This window comes from Triticum urartu, chromosome 7 (assembly GCF_003073215.2).
Source record: "Triticum urartu cultivar G1812 chromosome 7, Tu2.1, whole genome shotgun sequence".
In the NCBI taxonomy this organism is placed as follows: Eukaryota; Viridiplantae; Streptophyta; class Magnoliopsida; order Poales; family Poaceae; genus Triticum; species Triticum urartu.
The window spans coordinates 247,959,249-247,981,268 of NC_053028.1; the positions used below are offsets into that span (position 1 = coordinate 247,959,249).

At 44.6% G+C, this 22,020-nt stretch overlaps 1 long non-coding RNA gene across 3 annotated transcripts; it reads left to right on the forward strand.

Moving 5' to 3' along the window:
- The first annotated feature begins 6,174 nt into the window (after window positions 1-6,174).
- Window positions 6,175-10,221, forward strand: LOC125520842. Of its 3 annotated transcripts, none has more exons than XR_007288877.1 (3): window positions 6,529-6,860; window positions 6,989-8,040; window positions 9,774-10,221. It is a non-coding gene; the product is annotated as an uncharacterized LOC125520842 (long non-coding RNA). The 3 variants fall into 3 exon arrangements; XR_007288878.1 differs by having other exon boundaries at window positions 9,777-10,221; XR_007288876.1 differs by having other exon boundaries at window positions 6,175-6,860; window positions 6,989-10,101.
- Window positions 10,222-22,020: the final 11,799 nt, after the last annotated feature.

Consider the following 22,020-nt stretch of genomic DNA (forward strand, 5'->3'; position numbering starts at 1 on the left):
GCTGCAAGGCTGGTTAGATGGACAATGTATTTTGTCATAATATTATACACCACTACTACTTCCTCTGTTAAAAAGATGGAGGGAGAGCAGAGGGACGCGGATTTTGTGATATGTTCACCTTTGTATTTTCAAAGAGCTGACTTTAGTATGAAAAACATTGGCCTCTAACCAATGAAGATTGGCCCATGAGTTGGTCAACATTGCCAAGGAAATTGAACTAGTGAGGAGCAGAGGAGGCATTGGCATGCCAAAAAAACTGGCCACCATCCAAACAATGACAAAAAATTTGGACATGTGTAAAAAATTGGTAATGTTCATTTTGGCTACAATCCAAACATACCCTGACTTGCAAATTGCAATGTACTCTCACCAGCCAATAGTGGTTGAGTTTTGAGTTCCTTCCTACTCAGTGCCAACAGCTCTGCTCCTACCTGTTTTGCTCTAAGTTTCCCTCCTCGATCTTAACAGAAATCAATCAAGAAAGCAGCGGATTCCTTCTGCAAAATTTGCCCGCGATCAAGCAGGAAGAACAAGAACACCGCTGGTGACTGCGTTGAAGATGTCCATGTAGCCAACCATGCCAACCAAGATGGCTTCCTCCGTGTCGTCACCTTGGACGACCCAGAGGTGCGTGGCCCTGTGCGCCAGCATCTGCGCCATGACGGCGGCGAGAGAGCTCGTGGTCTTGCAGGTGAGCACCGTGTTCTCCCGGTGACTCGGGACCATTTGGCTGGCAAGGCACGCCGAGAACCCGATTCTCCTGCTGCTGAACCTCATAGACCTTGGAGAAGGCACGATATCATTCTCCACCTCACCCCGTCGTGCGCCGGCACCGACGCCATTAGCTGCAGCTGGTGCCGCCCCGTTCTCGTCAATGCCGGTGGCGAAGTGCAGCGCCGACAGCCTCGCCATCGCGTCGGCAGCGGCCACATGGTCGCGCTTCCACAGCTTGTGAGCGGATATCTCCCCGAGAATCACATGCGACCCGTCGCGGTTCGTCCGCACGACGGCCACCGCGCGCGGGTCGGAGGGTATCTTCCAGACGACCTCCATGGCAGGCGAGGAGGCGTCGACGTGGCAGTAGCCGCGGCTGATGGCTCCGAGGGAGGAGATCGACTGCAGCGGGATCGGCGCGAGGGCGCCCAGGCAGTTGATGAGGAAGCGGACGATGTCTTCCCGCGTCAGGCAGCAGTACTTGTCGCAGCCGAACGTGGACGACCACGACCGGCTGACCGTTTGGGTCGCGGCGGCGCGCGGCGTGCCGGTGATCTTGGGCGCGGCCTTGTAGAAGGGCGCGAAGGGCTGCTTGTTGATGGGGCATCCTTCCGTGAAGTTCTTGCGGACGAGGACTCGCCTCGCCCCCTGCTTCATCAGGTCCATTATCTCTATCAACCTGGCGTCGGGCTCGACCTCGCGGACCAGCGCCGGCTCCCGCGGCACCACCTCACCGACCGGAGTTCTCATTGCGTCCGCCTCGGCGCCTCCTCCTCTGGCATGGGAGGCTACGAAGGCGACGACGTCGAGGGAGCTGAGCAGCCCGACGACGGTGGCGGCGAGGGGCGCCAACGGGGAGGCGCCGTCGCGCCAGACGGCCACGGCGGCCTCCGGCGACGACGGGATGGCCGCGGCGGCCGCGGAGAGCGGCGCGGAGGACGGCACGCCCGCGAGCGACGGCTTGCCGGCGGTGAGGTCGGCGGCTGCCGCGCGGAGGAAGACGATGTGGGCCATCCCCTACGGGCGATGCTGACCTCTCGTTCTGGTGGGGTCGCCATTCCTTTCCTGTCCTGTCGCGTTTGACGACGACGTCTGAAACCGGGCGGGCGGGCGCAGGGTTTGCAGGAGAGCGCCCACACGTGTCCTCTTCGTGTGATTAGGATAAAGCGCGGCGATGATGCCGTGTCAAGGAGCCTAATCGTCGTAGCGGCGATGCATGGCGTCCACGCATCCGGCCGGCGTGCTGGCATCATGCCGTCGAAGAGGCGGTGTTCCGCGTTCGGAGTTCAAAACAAAAATAAGACCAACCCGAGGCTAACCTTGTTGGCTCTTTTTACCGAAATGATAAATCCGAAATGTTTGGATTTTAAGCATGGCAAAGTTGAGTCATTGTTTAATTATTTGGTTCTTTTGTTGATATTGTATGACAGTTTATCCTTGTTGGATTACAAACTCTTGCTTTGTGTTTTGGTTATTCTCTATATTATTTTTAGCTTTTCCATCCATTTTTGTCATTTCCAGTCGTTTCACTACATGGCCAAAATCCATAGCAATATTGCATTATATGTATCAAGGCCTCCTTTGGTTTAGAGGAATTTCATAGGATTCTAGAGGATAGGATTTTTATAGGACTTTTTCTTTTAGAGCCCTTTGGTTCATAGGAATGGATTCCTATTCCTACATAGAATTGGTTCCTATCCCCCACATTTCATAGGAAAATAAAAAAGAGCCTAGACTCAATGAAAAAATTCCTTTGGTGTCAACCAAATGACATCTTGTTTCCTATTCCTACTCATAAGATTTGAGATACATGTCATTTCATTTCCTACAAGATTCCTATTTCTATGATAATCCTATCCTATGAACCAAAAGAGGCCTTACTGTTGTAATTAATTAAATATAAAATCCTTGCACGCCTTTATTTATACATACATACTATAGTTTTTTTTGTAGAATATATTGAGAGAATTTTGACTTGGCATTGGTAGTGATCTTTTTTCATTCAAACTGTGATTAGGTTTATTGCACATTATTTTACGGTTTTGCTAATTTTCATCCGGCTGAAAACAATTTGTTTTCGGTCAGATTTTGTGTCCGTTCAATCGTTGCGCAACGATTTGTGAAGGGTTTGTCTAGGTCTCAGTCAACTTAGACTAAGTCGGCTGACGTCATCATATAATTTTTCTTTTTTGGCTGGAACTTGAACCTAGGATTATTTTTACGTGCGCAGCTACACGAGGATCGCTACATGGACCTGGAATCAGCCCATTGTTTTGGCTCGTTCGTATTGCTCGTGATGTGTCGTTCCTTCTGTTCTCTTTTGTCCTCTTGCTTGCTTTAAATTTTTTTTTAATTTAACAAATCATTTCGTATTATCTTAAAAAACTATTATATAAAACAAAGGAATAAAAAAGCAAAAAAATACAAAGAAACCACCCCTCTCCGGTAAAACATCACTAGACACGGGTTTGCAACTGCCCCCTTCCCCGACAAAGCATCATAGAGTTTTCGTCGCGTTGAAAACATGCAGTTTCAGTCGTGACCAACACTTGCAGTCACTGGCGGTGGACCTCAGTGGGCAAGGTCTGGCAGCCGCCATACCTTGTTTCGGTGCAAAAATACTTTTATACCACACTTCTCGCGGTTGGCTATGCTGAATCTCGTCGCTGAAAAAATGGATAAAGGGAGAGGTCGTTCGTTGGATGGACCGATTAGACATAGTTGAAATTTGGGCCACATATAGACACGGCATCCAGAAGCAGTTGGCCCATTTACACTTCACGGTGGCTAGCTCTCGCTCTCAATTGTCTAAAAAAACAAAAAAAGCTCTCGCTCTCAATTGTCTAAAACAAAAAGAGCTCCCGCTCTCAATCTTCTAAAAAAATGCTCTCTCTCAGCGAACTGATCAAGAACCAGCTCCCCAGCTCAGATATAGAGACGCACACGCAAGTGGCACGCAGCAACCCTAGTGCGCAGCAGCTGGCCAGGACGAGGCAGAGTGGCGGACGACGGCGGCTGTGACCTTTGGTGGGCGTCGAGCCAGTGGGGAGATAGGGCGCTCCCGCGCAAGGCGCAGTGGTGCAGCGAGCGGCGGCTACTTCGCATCCTTCACACCACGACCAGCAGGGCGCAGTGTGATCACACTTCTTCATCGATTCGCCACACCTTAATTTTTTTCCATCCTCCGCCTCTGCTTGCAGTTGCATGCCTGTGTAGACATGCAACTCACCCATGCTGGGACAAAACACAACAGAGTTGCGGTAGTGTTGAAGACATGCAATTGCCTCTTATAGTTGCGGCCTAGTGGGAGGCATGCAACTCACCCTGCCCCCGTTAAAATACCACATGGTTGTAGTTGCGTTGAAGAAATGTAGTTGCAGTCAGGGGCAACACTTGCAGTTGCGGACTAGGGGCAAACATGCAATTGTCGCCTCTTCCCTGACAAAGCATCACAAAGTTGTAGTTGCATCAAAGATATGCGGTTGCGGTCGGGGAAGACACTTGCAGTTGCGACCTCGTGGGAGACATGCAACTCACCCCTGACCGAAAACACCATATAGTTGTAGTTGCATGGAAGACTTGTCGTTGCAGTTGGGGCGACACTTGCAATTGCGGCCTATTGGGAGACATGCAACTCACCCCTGACCAGACAAAAACATCATATAGTTGCAGTTGCATCGAAGACATGCAGTTGCAATCGGGGACGACACTTGCAGTTGCGGCCTAGTGGGAGACATGCAACTCACCCCTGACTAGGGGCGGCACTTGCAGTTGCGACCTCATGGGAGACATGCAACTCACCACTACCGGACAAAAAACTACATAGTTGTACTTGTGTCGAAGACATGCAGTTGCAGTCGGGGGCGACACCTGCAGTTGCGACCTAGTGGGAGACATGCAACTCACCCCTGACTGAACAAAACACCACATAGTTGCAATTGTGTCGAAGACATGAAGTTGCGGGCGGGGTGACACTTGCAGTTGCGGCTTAGTGGGAGACATACAACTCACCCTTGACCAGGGGCGACACTTGTAGTTGCGGCCTTATGGGAGACATGCAACTCACCGCTACCAGACAAAACACCACATAGTTGTAGTTGCATCGAAGACATGCAGTTGTAGCCGTGGGCAACACTTCTAGTTACGACCTAGTGCGAGACATGCAACTCACCCCTGACTGAACAAAATACCACATAGTTGCAGTTGCGTCGAAGACATGCAATTGCAGCCGGGCCGACACTTGCAGTTGCTGCCTAGTGGGAGACATGCAACTCTCCCTTGACCGGACAAAGCACCACATAGTTGCAGTTGTGTCGAGGACATGTAGTTGAAGTTGGGGGTGACAGTTGCAGTTGCGGACTCATGGGAGACATGCAACACACCACTGTCGGACAAAAACACCACATAGTTGTACTTTTGTTGAAGACATGCAATTGCTGTCGGGGCGACACTTCTAGCTGTGGCCTAGTGGGAGACATGCAGCTCACCCCTAACCGAACAAAACATCACATAGTTACAACTGCCTCGAAGACATGTAGTTGAAATCGGGGGAAGGGGCATTTGAAATTGCGGCGTACTGGCATACATGCTATTGCAACCTTTCCCTAACAACACATCACCGAGGTGCAATCAGGAGTGACACTTGCAGTTGTGTGCCTAGTGGTAGACATGCAATCATCGTTCTATCGACAAAACACCACTTAATTGAAGTCGCGTTAAGAACATGCAATTGAAGTTGGAGTGACACTTTGAAGTTCATGCCTATTGGCGAGCATGCAAAGGCCCCATTCCCCTAATAAAACACCACAACCTTACGGTCTATGTAAATAATATGATTTCTAGTTGACTAGAGAGTGAAAAAAAATCAGGCAACACGTACTAGGCCATCGACACAACACACATGTCAACCACACACAAAACTTGATGTCCAAAATCCATAGCTACCAAAACAAATGAGATCTAACTAATTCTCTGTCGATCGAGAAAATGACAAATAAGAAATAGCCCAAGAAAAAAAAGAGAACTATCTAAAAAATAAAATAAACAAAAAAATTGAAAAAAAGAAAAAATAAACAGAATGAAAATAAGAAAGAAAGAAAATAAAATAAAAATAAGGGCAACAAACACCCGATGACTCAAAATCTCCCATAAAAACAGGATAAAGAGGACAAAAAGGCTGCACTGCAAAAATAACCGGGATGCAACATAAGAAGCCTACAACCTTATCCCACCCGTGTTAAAAAAGAGAGAAGACGGCTTATGATGCCTATCTGCACTACTCGCACGATGGAACTAAGTGTTACGTGACCAAATCCAAGAATTGCAATGTGTTTTTGTCAGGCAGAGAAGGACGTGAATGAGATATATTATTTTTCATAAAATTATAATAATATGCGATAGAAAAACTGAAAATAAAATAAATAAACAAGGAAATAATATTACGAGAAAAGATGAAGGAAAACAAAACTATAAAATAAAAAGGGACAAACAAATGAATCAAGGAAAATGCCACATTCCCCTAAAAAAAGGAAAACGCCACATAAAAATGCCAAATAACCCGGCAAAAGAAACTAACAAAAAATGGAGACGAGTAAAAAAAAGGTTGGATTGCTTGGTTTCGAATGTAGCCAGGTGAAAGAGACACACACTGGAATGGGGAATGTGGAAGATGCCAAGCCCACCACGCATACCTGCACCTTTCACAAACAAAAAAAAGCACTAAACAGGCCGGCTGTATCCCTGCACGGGCCTATTTCACAAGAAACAAACAGCATGCACAGATTTTGAAGCCCCTAGTGATCTAATGCGGGGGGTGGGGGATCGACTGAGACTTGGTAAAAAATCAGTCGACTGATTTTTAGCCCCTCCGATTCGTGAATGGTCGTCTCGTTATTGGTTTATATCGGGTTCGCTCTTCTGCTTATGGTCTGCCCGTTAACCCGTGTCGCTGCCTGTTTTTCCTCTTGACTTTGAAATGTCCTGTTCGCTCTGTAGCTGTTTCATCAGACGTTCAAACAGAGATTTCGAGAGCAGGGGAGAGAGAGAGACGGCGATTATTTCCATTCACAGCTCTCCTTCTCTTGTTGCTTCAGGTGTTCGGTTGTTGTTTTTTCGCCCGCTGGTGGTTAGAAGTGCTCCTCCAACTGGTTTGCATCTGTTCTCTCTCCCCTCCATTCGTTGTTCTTTATCTAGATCTCCGCCGACGCGATTCGTGGATTTTGTGAGCTCTCACTCGTCCAATCCTAGGTTGTTCATGTTTTTGCTTAATTTGCAGCTCTTCAAATCCACTGGAAGGATCCCTTGCTTGAAGTTTAGATTGCTGCGGTCGGCTAGCTGCTGGTTGGAATTTTCTCTTCCCAACGGCCTGTTGTTGTTCTTCATCAATTACTCTATTTTCTAGATCTGCGAGATATGGTCCTACAATTCCGTGAGCCCGATGATGGCTGTGCTCTGTTGAATCTGTGAGCTATGGTCCTCGAATTCTAGGTTGTTCATCTACGTTGTGTTGCTTTTTGCTGTTCCCATCCTTGTGTTTGCGTCAGGCTTTGTGCTTGTGCATGTGTAATGTTGGGGCAATTCTAGAGTATTGTCTGTAATATCTGTCTTTGAAGAGTTTGATTTAACTTTATAAGGTTATTATTAGTTCTTATATTTTACTTCTCATATTGAATCTTTTAGTGGTTGTTCCGTAATTTTTTCTGTTATTTTGCCGTAAATTGAGTGAGTTGTCTCTGTAGGTTATGTTTAGGTTAATTTCCACAACATTTAAAAGTTATTTTGTTGTACCTCATGAATGAATTGCAGTCTGAGAGTAGCTCTTAATCCTTGATAAATTAGGTGGTTACTTAGTGTTACTTTGTTTTATGAGTAGAGGTGGTTATTGCTTGCATTACCTCTGCATGCTCTAGTTGGTCGTTTAACTATTTTTCTTGCATTAAGCATAATTACACTGTCACATTATTATATTTCTCCAGCAAAGGCTATTGTAGTTTTCAATATCCCACCAAGTTTTAACTGTTTTTTGTTACAGTGCATTTCTGTATTATGTAGCTCATCGGTGTACTATGTAGTAATATGTTCTCAGCTGATACTTTTTATTTACAGTAGCTATTCATTTTGTGAGCAATACTCACAGTTGCTACTGTGTTCTCGTGGATAGCTAGACACTTACAGGTTGTTGGCTAGCTGTTCAATTCGGACATGGAAGGAAAAGCTTCAGGGGTGTTAGGTGTGAGCTTTTTGGTGGCTCTCGCTCGCCTTTGTAGCTCTGAAATAAGAAGATGACTGATATGAGCCTGTGTCTACATGCCCAGACCTTGCTAATAGGTGTGTGAAGTGTGGCTTGCATCCACCTGAACGCTTGCTTGTGTGGATTGATGTGTGTTTGCAATGGGTTTGGAAACACTAGTAGTAGTAATTAAGAAGCAGCCTTTATCTACGTGGCTGCAGTGTAAATGTGATCCTCTCCTCTTACGAGTGTTTGGCATGTACTCCCTCGGTCCGGAAAAGTTTGTCCCAAGCTTGTCTTTCAAATGGATGTATCCAGCACTAACTTGATGCTAGATACATCCTTTTAAGGGACAAGCTTTTTCGGACGGAGGGAGTAGTATTTTAACTAAAAAACATTGTGTCTGCCTGTGTGCTTGTTAAATATGCATTTCATATGAGCAAGGCAGCAGGGAACCCTTTACATTCTATATTTTCTAGTGGGTTGCCTATGCTTATCAGTTTTGTGTTCTTTCAGTTAGTGGTTCAGCTAGTGCTAGTTTACGTTGTTAGGAAGAGAGAGTTGTTGAAATTCTCAGTGACATTTACAGAGGAATTATAGCAGTTTTACATGTAAGTTCACTGTAAATCGCATTGTAATTCAACTGCAAGTATACTGTAAATCTCACTGTAATTCAACTGTAATTTGCTCTATAATACTACTGCTTTTTACTCTGTAAATCTAATGTAAAATGTCACTATATTTATGATTTGATTAGATTGTATATTACACTACACTGTAAATCTGTTGCAGTTACACTGTAAAACTCACAACATTTCTACTCTAGTTGTATTTCCACTATAAATTAGACTGTAAATCTATTGAAATTACATTGTAAATCACACGATTAATCTACTGGTTACACTGCAATTCTACTGTATTTGTTACATTGTAATTTCATTGTAAATTACACTGTAAATCTACTATAAATTACACTGTAAATCTTCTGAAATTACAGTGTAAATCACACTTTTTAAGTTACTACAATTATGCCATACTTCTACTGTATTTGAAACACTGTAATTCTATTTGTAAATTACACTGTAATTCTATTGTAAATTACATTGTAATTGTACTGTGTTTATACTGTATTTAACACTGCAATTCTACTGTAAAATACAGTGTAATTCAAACTGTAAATCAGTCTTCTACTCTAATTCAACTCTGAATGTATTGTTTCAGAGTGACTTAACTGTGTGAGTTCAGTTCATCATGTGTGATGGTTAGGTTTTTATCTTAAAAGTTTACTGTAGTTGTTCCCTTTTTTTCTGTAATTGTTACTGGAATAACATGATTTACTGTTCCATTTACTTTGCTTATAGTCCAACTATGTGATAGTTTCCTGTAGCGAGGTCTTATATTTCTGCTGCATTTATCAGTATAATTTCTACTTTTCTATGCCATTCCTGTTTGAAAGTTCTAATGTATATATGATTTACAATTCTCTAGTAGTTTTATTTTCCCTGTAATCTTAGTATAATCTGTTTCCTGATGTACACTTGTCTTGGTTCCTTTCTTTCAATTTGGAGAAGCATTTCATGTTTTCTCTTTCTATCTTCATAAATCAGGGTAGTTGTTTGTCACTGTAGTTTTTTACATGAGTTACAAGGTCTGGTAGGCTCATGTACATGGCCAGATATGGTATGCAGTACTCCTTTTTTTCTCTAAAGTTCAATGCAATTTTGATCTACATGTGTTTCTGGTGTATACTAGCTGTTAGAAGTGCTTCTATTATATTCGGCTGCAGTCTCTAACTATTGTATGTTCTCCTTTTTTTTGTAAATTGTAAAAGAAGTTAAAGGATTCATAAGCATCATGTTGATATGAGGGAATGCTGCAGTTGGACTGATGTACTTGACAGAAGCATCCGGAAGATAGGTGATTTAGGGAGGGCACCTGACATGTGATTATTCCATTGTGTAAACTAATTAGACTGGTCGTTTCAGCTGTATTTTTTACATTGGCTGCACTTCCTAGTTTAGTTCAGGTGTTCGCTTTTACTGTAGTCTTCCTTTCGCTTTTGTATTTGGGCCTCATGATGTTGTTATAATGGAGAGACTTGATATTGTAACTGACGGAGACAACGTACATACATTCAGGAAACGGACATACATTCAGGAGAGGGACGTACAGTGGACAGGAACTCTTGTCGAGTTGTAATTGGTTGAAAAAACGGATGACACCTAATTGGTTTTCATCCGGCTGTCAAATAGACAACCCCTTATTTTATGTATAAAACATATTCCTAACAATTTTGACTTGTTACGTTTTTGTGTATAATCATATTTTTGTCACTTATTGTCCACTATAGCTAATGTTTTTATATGTGGCTTTATATGTAGTTTTTTCTTTTTCTTTTTTTGTGACCTTCAACTTCCAGTGTCGTCTTCATACATCGTATTTCTCACTTGTAGGTTTATTAAGGACGTGCTGTTTGTTCATGAGGGTGATAGGGAAACATAGCAAAAAGTAGAAAAACGCTATCGTTTTACCGAAATCACGCCGACAACAAAATCATCTTTCTATACTGTTCTATCTACTCGGCTGTGACTTGTATACGGTGGGCAAGGGCGAACACTCGAGAATGCGTGGTGCTGCTCGACCTCGTCATGGTCGGCAGCTAGCGGCCGTGGCGACGGTGCTTCAGGTTGGTGACGCGGAGGAGGCGGTGAGTGTGCGACGAAGCACCAATTCATCTAGGGTTCCATCCTAGATGGAATCCTAGATCAACGTGACTCGTGATATCAAGGACAGTAACCTTCATATCATCTTGGTATCGTGGTATCACTTTATTATATATCCCCTTGCTATTGCATTGATAACCCCTAACCCATTTAACGTTACTTGTACACATTAGTGATCTACATCATACATTGCATACATATTATATCATATTGGTATCATATCATCCCTTGTGTCACAAGATTGTTCCCGTATATACCCAATTGCTATCTTGGTTTGTGCATTTCGCATTGTGGCCATACATAAAAAAAGAATAAGCTTTTAAGCAAAAGAGTGAACAAAGAGTTTGTAAGCAAGTGCCATAGCATCATACCACATTGCATAAGATTGTCATATCCGATCATCTTGGATCATACCATCGGAACATCATACATAGCACATTTGGGATATACGTTGTTACATTTTGCATCTTATAGGTTGTGCACAAGTGTCGTATCCGTCTATTGAGCAATCGTGCTAGCGTCTCTCTTGAGTTGTGCAACACGAGCGTTTTCCATGGATTCCATATTTTGTGCTCATCCTTGGTTTCCCAACCCCATTTATCTATCCGTGTGTGTGTTTTCATGTGCCATATATTGCTATTGGTCTACTTGTTACACTTGCGAATTTGTGAATCTCTTTCAACATTATTGACTCTTGCTAACATTTCGCATCAAATTTTTGTGCCACTATCCTCACTGAGCTCCACCATAAGCCTTATTTGTGTAGGTATGAGAAACCGACAATAATTGGTACCAATTGTGCTATTTCCTTGTCCACATTGGAGTGATCATTAATCCACTTTCAACTTCGGTCAAGGTACATTTAGTATTCGTTCTTCTCTTTCTACCACTCACATTTTTCTCTTGGAGTGATGGATAGGCAAGGCATTTCATCTCCGGTCTTCCACAACAACGACGGCGTGAACAACTACATCACCAAAGCGTCAATCTTCGATCTACAACGACAAATGCAAGGCGCACAATCAAGATTGCGAGAGCGCATCAAGAACCTCTCCATTGACATTCGCCACTCCGAATCGAGGAAAAGGGACTACATCGACAATAAGCTTTCCGCACAAAAGAGGAGCAAGATGCACGGATGGGGGAGATTCGGACTTTGTTGGCCAAACGTTCTTCCTCTTCATCATCCTCAAGGCGGCGACGAACAAGTCAATCGTCTTCGGAGCGCCCAAGAGACGCAAGCGCAAGTCGTCCACGTCCACATCTCCATGGAGACCACCATCATGTTCGTGATCCACATCGTCATGAAGGGTAAGTCAACTCCAAGCATCATGTGCACGACGACGACGAACGCCATCGAGCTCAAGCATGACAACAACACCATCAACATGAAGATGCTCGAGATGCGCCTACCTACAAATCCCAACAAGCCCTACTTCACGCCAAGTCCAAACTTCATGACCACAAGAGAAGACCGCGAGACAAGCACCACCAAGAGCACGATACGGCTACTACCACCACCACTTCGGCATCTTCACCAAGTGTTCTCAAGGCATCTTCGCCTTTGGACGTACGGCATCTTCGCCTACTTCCCATGAGTTCGCCTACATCGACATCTTCAAGTACAAGGCGACCACCTACGAGCGAGGGCGACACTTCCATCTTTGGAAGCCCCTCAAGGAAGATGGCCGAGCATGGGAATTTTCCTTCGGTCATGGAGACAAGCTACAAGGTGCCACATCATAAGGACCTCCTACAACAAGACGGCGACAAGAAGGTCGAGCAAGGGCCATCCCCTTCGACCACGGCGACGAGCATGAACCTCTTCAGCAACATGAAGACGGCGCCCATATTGGACTCATACTCCGAGTCAAGCTATGAGACCGGACATGAGACCTTATCTTTGGTCTTAGAGGAGAGTGATGATGTGCCATCTTCGGCCTTCATCCACGGCTACAACTACGACATGATTGAGCATGGAGACATTTGCACCAACATCTCTCCGACACCCACATATAAAGAGATGCCCCAATTTCCATGTGAGGAGAGCCACCCCACCATGAGTGACATGAGTGACTCCATCATACGTGACATTGAAAGCATTTCCTATGAGAGGACGAGTGTGACCACCACTAGCCCCACACTTGAGAGCATGCCACACATTCTATGTGAGGTTGAGAGCCATTTGAGTGACTCCACCAACCATATAAGTGAGAGCATCCAAGAAGGAGTGAGTGAGGTAGTTGAGACGACATGTGAGGCCCCTTTGATTTCTAACGACTTAACCTCTACTCCGAGTGTGTTTTCTTCTTTGGTGCTAGGTCTCCTACATGATGACACGCCTATCCTCGATGAGTCCATACCTCCAATGGAGACGATGATGGTCATGGTGGACGATGATGCACCCCCCACATGGTTCCATCAAGATGAAGATGACAACGACTTGGTCTTCGACACCTCAGCTACAACACATGAGCGATGCTCCAAAGGTAACATAGGTGATGGTGCTTCTCTTGTCCCATTAGTGGACTATCTCACCAATGATTGCTTGCATGATGTTGATCCACCTATTCCCATGCTTCATGCTAGTGCGAATTCTTCATGTCATGACCTACCAATTTATGATGAATATGATGATGAGCATGTTGATTTGCCTAGTTGTGATGCTATACTCCAGAGGATATCATGTGAAAATTCTTTTGGTCACATCATGTTTGACAATCCATTAACCTTGTCATATGCTATGAGTGAGATATCCCATATTGCATCTTTTCAATCTCAACATAGTGACTATGCATGCCCCATTACAATAAATCCCATTTGCACTTATGGCATAGATGACAAGATGATGGTCATTGGCTTTTGTTTCTCTTGCGATGATATTGCTATGCTTCCTTTGCAAAATTTGCATAATTCATCTCATATGCCATTCCATGAAAATTATTGTCTATCGCATGATTACATCCCTTGTGTGAACCATATGCATACCATTCCTCACAATGCTCTAGATATTGCGAGTGATGCATTACATCCTTTGAGTCTCCATTATGCCATACATAACAACAAACCTATCATGATGGATGACATGTTTCTATATCACGCATATCATTTATTTGAGCATTGGATATCTCGTACTAACCGACACAAGCACGTGCGCATCATGATGGATGATGTGTACATATACCATGCACAAACAATTTTTCCTTTGTCTTTGTTTTGTGTAGGTACTCACGTATACTCGTCAACCTCTCAATCCCAAGAATTAACGAAACGAGCTCTTGAGAGCAAAGATGACTTGGGATCCCGTGAACTATCCTTCCCACTGCTCTCTTTGCGCAACAACTACGCGCATCTCTCTCACTTGTCTCTCACACGGCTATGGGCTATATACCGCTTGTCGCTTCATGCTCATTTTACCGTGTTCACTTTGCATGCTATGCTTGCTTCTATGCCTTTGCCATGCAATTGTGACCCTTGCTTGCATCTACCCATGATTCACCATTTTACTAATCCTATGTGTATTTGCATGCTTGGTGGAGATCCTTGTTGCTATTTCCATGATTATCATGTGCCTCATGCTATTGATGCTATTTTGCTCATATCTTGCCTTCATGCTTGTGATATGTCACGTGCATTATTCATGCCCACCATTTGCACACATGACATACTTGACATGATTCCTTCTAGTACGTTGCATCTTTGCACTACTAGCTTGCTTGCCTTGATTCATATGATTGCTTGCTTTGTCGCATCACCCATGTTCCATTACTACTTGCTTTCTTGGGTTGATGACGTATATGTTCCTGCCTCTCACTTGATTTGTCTTGATCATTGTCTCTTCTTTCCATTAGTGGCATCTCTCATATCCACTTGTATTTAGTGCCAACTTGCTATGCTTATTGATCATGGAGACTTGGACATCTTAGTTGTGATGCATGCTTGTTTGATTGCGCCTATTGTATTTGGTTGTTCTCATATCATATGCCTCCATACAATGAAATGCTCCCTTGTCCTTTCTTATGATGAGCATGATGCATACACTGTTGGAAATATGCCCTAGAGGCAATAATAAAATGGTTATTATTATATTTCTTTGTTCATGATAATTGTCTATTGTTCATGCTATAATTGTGTTATCCGGAAATCGTAATACATGTGTGAATACATAGACCACAACACGTCCCTAGTGAGTCTCTAGTTGACTAGCTCGTTGATCAAAAGATAGTCATGGTTTCCTGACTATGGACATTGGATGTCATTGATAATGGGATCACATCATTAGGAGAATGCTGTGATGGACAAGACCCAATCCTAAGCATAGCTCAAAGATCGTGTAGTTCGTTTGCTGTAGCTTTTCCGAATGTCAAGTATCATTTTCTTAGACCATAAGATTGTGCAACTCCCGGATACCGTAGGAGTGCCTTGGGTGCGCCAAATGTCACAACGTAACTGGGTGACTATAAAGGTACACTACAGGTATCTCCGAAAGTGTCTGTTGGGTTGGCACGAATCGAGACTGGGATTTGTCACTCCGTATGACGGAGAGGTATCTCTGGGCCCACTCGGTAATGCATCATCATAATGAGCTTAATGTGACCAAGTGGTTGATCACGGGATCATGCATTACGACACGAGTAAAGTGACTTGCCGGTAACGAGATTGAACGAGGTATTGGGATACCGACGATCGAGTCTCGGGCAAGTAACGTACCGATTGACAAAGGGAATTGTATACGGATTGATTGAATCCTCGACATCATGGTTCATCCAATGAGATCATCGTGGAGCATGTGGGAGCCAACATGGGTATCCAGATCCCGCTGTTGGTTATTGACCGGAGAGGCGTCTCGGTCATGTCTGCATGTCTCCCGAACCCGTAGGGTCTACACACTTAAGGTTCGGTGACGCTAGGGTTGTAGAGATATTAGTATGCAGTAACCTGAAAGTTGTTCGGAGTCCCAAATGAGATCCCGGACGTCACGAGGAGTTCCGGAATGGTCCGGAGGTAAAAATTGTATATAGGAAGTCCAGTTTCGGCCATCGGGAAGGTTTCGGGGGTCGCCGGTATTGTACCGGGACCACCGAAAGGGTCCCGGGGGTCCACTGGGTGGGGCCACCTATCCCGGAGGGCCCCATGGGCTGAATTGGGAGGGAAACCAGCCCCTAGTGGGCTGGTGCCCCCCCCTTGGGCCTCCCCTGCGCCTAGGGTTGGGAAACCCTAGGGGTGGGGGCGCCCCCCACTTGGCTTGGGGGGGAAGCCACCCCTTGGCCGCCGCCCCCTTGGAGATCCATCTCCTAGGGCCGACGCCCCCCAAGGCCCCTATATAAAGAGGGGGGAGGGAGAGCAGCGGCAACCCCTTGCTCTTGGCGCCTCCCTCTTCCTCCGTAACACCTCTCCTCCCCGCTTGCGCTTGGCGAAGCCCTGTCGGGATCCTGCTGCATCCACCACCACACCGTCGTGCTGCTGGATCTTCATCAACCTCTCCTTCCCCCTTGCTGGATCAAGAAGGAGGAGACGTCTTCCCAACCGTACGTGTGTTGAACGCGGAGGTGCCGTCCGTTCGGCACTAGATCATCGGTGATTTGGATCACGTCGAGTACGACTCCATCAACCCCGTTTTCTTGAACGTTTCCACGCGCGATCTACAAGGGTATGTAGATGCACTCCTCTCTCCCTCGTTGCTAGATGAATCCATAGATTGATCTTGGTGATGCGTAGAAAATTTTAAAATTCTGCTACGTTCCCCAACAGTGGTATCAGAGCTAGGTCTATGCGTAGTTTCTATGCACGAGTAGAACACAAAGTAGTTGTGGGCGTCGATATTGTCAATTATCTTGCCGTTACTACTCTTATCTTGATTCGGCGGCATTGTGGGATGAAGCGGCCTGGACTGACCTTACACGTACGCTTACGTGAGACTGGTTCCACCGACTGACATGCACTAGTTGCATAAGGTGGCTGGCGGGTGTCTGTCTCTCCCACTTTAGTCGGATTGGATTCGATGAACAGGGTCCGTATGAAGGGTAAATAGAAATTGGCAATTCACGTTGTGGTTTTGGCGTAGGTAAGAAACGTTCTTGCTAGAATCCTATAGCAGGCACGTAAAAACTTGCAACAACAATTAGAGGACGTCTAACTTGTTTTTGCAGCAAGTGTTTTGTGACGTGATATGGCCAAAGGATGCGATGAATGATATATGTGATGTATGAGATGATCATGTTCTTGTAATAGGAATCACGACTTGCATGTCGATGAGTATGACAACCGGCAGGAGCCATAGGAGTTGTCTTAATTTATTTGTGACCTGCGTGTCAACATATAACGTCATGTAATTACTTTACTTTATTGCTAAACAGTTAGCCATAGTAGTAGAAGTAATAGATGATGAGACAACTTCAAGAAGACACGATGATGGAGATCATGGTGTCATGCCGGTGACAACGATGATCATGGAGCCCCGAAGATGGAGATCAAAAGGAGCAAATGATATTGGCCATATCATGTCACTATTTGATTACATGTGATGTTTATCATGTTCTACATCTTATTTGCTTAGAACAACGGTAGCTTAAATAAGATGATCCCTCGTAATAATTTCAAGAAAGTATTCCCCCTAACTGTGCACCATTGCGAAGGTTCGTTGTTTCGAAGCACCACGTGATGATCGGGTGTGATAGATTCTAACGTTCGAATACAACGGGTGTAAGCCAGATTTACACACGCAATACACTTAGGTTGACTTGACGAGCCTAGCATGTATAGACATGGCCTCGGAACACGGAAGACCGAAAGGTCGAGCATGAGTCGTATAGAAGATACGATCAACATGTAGATGTTCACTGATGTTGGCTAGTCCGTCTCACGTGATGATCGGACACGGCCTAGTTAACTCGGATCATGTTTCACTTAGATGACTGGAGGGATGTCTATCTAAGTGGAAGTTCATTGAGTAATTTGATTAGATGAACTTAATTATCATGAACTTAGTCTAAAATCTTTACAATATGTCTTGTAGATCAAATGGCCCACATTGTCCTCAACTTCAACGCGTTCCTAGAGAAAACCAAGCTGAAAGATGATGGCGGCAACTATACGGACTGGGTCCGGAACCTGTGGATCATCCTCATAGCTGCCAAGAAAGATTATGTACTAGAAGCACCGCTAGGTAACGCACCTGTCCCAGAGAACCAAGACGTTATGAACGCTTGGCAGTCACATGCTGATGATTACTCCCTCGTTCAGTGCGGCATGCTTTACAGCTTAGAACCGGGGCTCCAAAAGCATTTTGAGAGACACGGAGCATATGAGATGTTCGAAGAGCTGAAAATGGTTTTCCAAGCTCATGCCCGGGTCGAGAGATATGAAGTCTCTGACAAGTTCTCCAGTTGTAAGATGGAGGAAAATAGTTCTATCAGTGAGCACATACTCAAAATGTCTGGGTTGCATAACCGCTTGACTCAGCTGGGAGTTATTCTCCCGGATGACGCGGTCATTGACAAAATCCTTCAGTCGCTTCCACCGAGCTACAAGAGCTTTGTGATGAACTTCAATATGCAGGGGATGGAAAAGACCATTCCTGAGGTATATTCAATGCTGAAATCAGCAGAGGTGGAAATCAAAAAGGAACATCAAGTGTTGATGGTGAATAAAACCACTAAGTTCAAGAAAGGCAAGGGTAAGAAGAACTTCAAGAAGGACGGCAAGGGAGTTGCCGCGCCCGGTAAGCAAGCTGCCGGGAAGAAGCCAAAGAATGGAACCAAGCCCGAGACTGAGTATTTTTATTGCAAGGGAAGTGGTCACTGGAAGCAGAACTGCCCCAAATACTTAGCGGACAAGAGGGCCGGCAACACCAAAGGTATATGTGATATACATGTAATTGATGTGTACCTTACTAGTACTCGTAGTAGCTCCTGGGTATTTGATACCGGTGCGGTTGCTCACATTTGTAACTCAAAGCAGGAGCTGCGGAATAAGCGGAGACTGGCGAAGGACGAGGTGACGATGCACGTCGGGAATGGTTCCAAGGTCGATGTGATCACCGTCGGCACGCTACCTCTACATTTACCTACGGGATTAGTTTTAAACCTCAATAATTGTTATTTAGTGCCAGCTTTGAGCATGAACATTGTATCAGGATCTTGTTTAATTCGAGATGGCTACTCATTTAAATCCGAGAATAATGGTTGTTCTATTTATATGAGAGATATGTTTTATGGTCATGCTCCGATGGTGAATGGTTTATTCTTAATGAATCTCGAGCTTAATGCTACACATATTCATAGTGTGAATACCAAAAGATGTAAGGTTGATAATGATAGTCCCACATACTTGTGGCACTGCCACCTTGGTCACATAGGTGTCAAACGCATGAAGAAGCTCCATGCAGATGGGCTTTTGGAGTCTCTTGATTACGAATCATTTGACACGTGCGAACCATGCCTCATGGGTAAAATGACCAAGACTCCGTTCTCAGGAACAATGGAGCGAGCAACCAACTTATTGGAAATCATACATACTGATGTGCGCGGTCCAATGAGTGTTGAGGCTCGCGGTGGCTATCCTTATGTTCTCACCCTCACTGATGACTTGAGTAGATATGGGTATGTCTACTTAATGAAACACAAGTCTAAGACCTTTGAAAAGTTCAAGGAATTTCAGAGTGAGGTTGAGAATCAACATGACAGGAAAATCAAGTTCTTGCGATCAGATCGTGGGGGAGAATACTTGAGTCACGAATTTGGCACACACTTAAGAAAATGTGGAATAGTTTCACAACTCACGCCGCCTGGAACACCTCAGTGTAATGGTGTGTCCGAACGTCGTAATCGCACTCTATTGGATATGGTGCAATCTATGATGTCTCTTACCGATTTACCGCTGTCATTTTGGGGCTATGCTTTAGAGACTGCCACATTCACTTTAAATAGGGCTCCGTCGAAATCCGTTGAGACGACACCGTATGAATTATGGTTTGGGAAGAAACCTAAGCTGTCGTTTCTAAAAGTTTGGGGATGCGATGCTTATGTCAAGAAACTTCAACCTGAAAAGCTCGAACCCAAATCGGAAAAATGCGTCTTCATAGGATACCCTAAAGAAACTATTGGGTATATTTTCTACCTCAGATCCTAAGGCAAGATCTTTGTTGCCAAGAATGGGTCCTTTCTAGAGAAAGAGTTTCTCTCAAAAGAAATAAGTGGGAGGAAAGTAGAACTTGATGAAGTATTACCTCTTGAACCGGTAAGTAGCGCAGCTCAAGAAAATGTTCCTGAGGTGCCTGCACCGACTAGAGAGGAAGTTAATGATGATGATCATGAAACTTCAGATCAAGTTGCTACTGAACTTCATAGGTCCACAAGGACACGTTCCGCACCAGAGTGGTACGGCAACCCTGTCTTGGAAATCATGTTGTTAGACAACGGTGAACCTTCGAACTATGAAGAAGCGATGGCGGGCCCGGATTCCGACAAATGGATGGAAGCCATGAAATCCGAGATAGGATCCATGTATGAAAATGAAGTATGGACTTTGACTGACTTGCCCGATGATTGGCGAGCCATAGAAAATAAATGGATCTTTAAGAAGAAGACAGACGCGGATGGTAACGTAACCATCTATAAAGCTCGGCTTGTCGCTAAGGGTTATCGACAAGTTCAAGGGGTTGACTACGATGAGACTTTCTCACCCGTAGCGAAGCTGAAGTCCGTTCGAATCATGTTCGCAATTGCCGCATTCTATGACTATGCGATATGGCAAATGGACGTCAAAACGGCATTCCTTAATGGTTTCCTTAAGGAAGAATTGTATATGATGCAGCCGGAAGGTTTTGTCGATCCTAAGAATGCTGACAAGGTGTGCAATCTCTAACGCTCGATTTATGGGCTGGTGCAAGCGTCTCGGAGTTGGCACATTCGTTTTGATGAGATGATCAAAGCGTTTGGGTTTACGCAGACTTATGGAGAAGCCTGCATTTACAAGAAAGTGAGTGGGAGCTCTGTAGCATTTCTCATATTGTATGTGGATGACATACTGTTGATGGGAAATGATATAGAATTCTTGGAAAGCATAAAGGCCTACTTGAACAAGTGTTTTTCAATGAAGGACCTTGGAGAAGCTGTTTATATATTAGGCATCAAGATCTATAGAGATAGATCGAGACGCCTCATTGGTCTTTCACAAAGTACGTACCTTGACAAGATATTGAAGAAGTTCAAAATGGATCAGTCAAAGAAGGGGTTCTTGCCTGTATTGCAAGGTACAAGATTGAGCACGGCTCAATGCCCGACCACGGCAGAAGATAGAGAAAAGATGAGTGTCGTCCCCTATGCCTCGGCCATAGGGTCTATCATGTATGCTATGCTGTGTACCAGACCTGATGTAAACCTTGCCGTAAGTTTGGTAGGAAGGTACCAAAGTAATCCCGGCATGGTACACTGGACAGCAGTCAAGAATATCCTGAAATACCTGAAAAGGACTAAGGATATGTTTCTCGTTTATGGAGGTGACGAAGAGCTCGTCGTAAAGGGTTACGTCGATGCTAGCTTCGACACAGATCTGGATGACTGTAAGTCACAAACCGGATACGTGTATATTTTGAATGGTGGGGCAGTAAGCTGGTGCAGTTGCAAGCAAAGCGTTGTGGCGAGATCTATATGTGAAGCGGAGTACATCGCAGCCTCGGAGGCAGCACAAGAAGCAGTCTGGGTGAAGGAGTTCATTACCGACCTAGGAGTCATACCCAATGCGTCGGGCCCGATGACTCTCTTCTGTGAAAACACTGGAGCTATTGCCCTTGCCAAGGAGCCCAGGTTTCACAGGAAGACCAGGCATATCAAGCGTCGCTTCAACTCCATTCGTGAAAGTGTTCAAAATGGAGACATAGAGATTTGTAAAGTACATACGGACCTGAATGTGGCAGATCCGTTGACTAAACCTCTCCCTAGAGCAAAACATGATCAACACCAGAACTGCATGGGTGTTCGATTCATCACAATGTAACTAGACTATTGACTCTAGTGCAAGTGGGAGACTATTGGAAATATGCCCTAGAGGCAATAATAAAATGGTTATTATTATATTTCTTTGTTCATGATAATTGTCTATTGTTCATGCTATAATTGTGTTATCCGGAAATCGTAATACATGTGTGAATACATAGACCACAACACGTCCCTAGTGAGCCTCTAGTTGACTAGCTCGTTGATCAAAAGATAGTCATGGTTTACTGACTATGGACATTGGATGTCATTGATAACGGGATCACATCATTAGGAGAATGCTGTGATGGACAAGACCCAATCCTAAGCATAGCTCAAAGATCGTGTAGTTCGTTTGCTGTAGCTTTTCCGAATGTCAAGT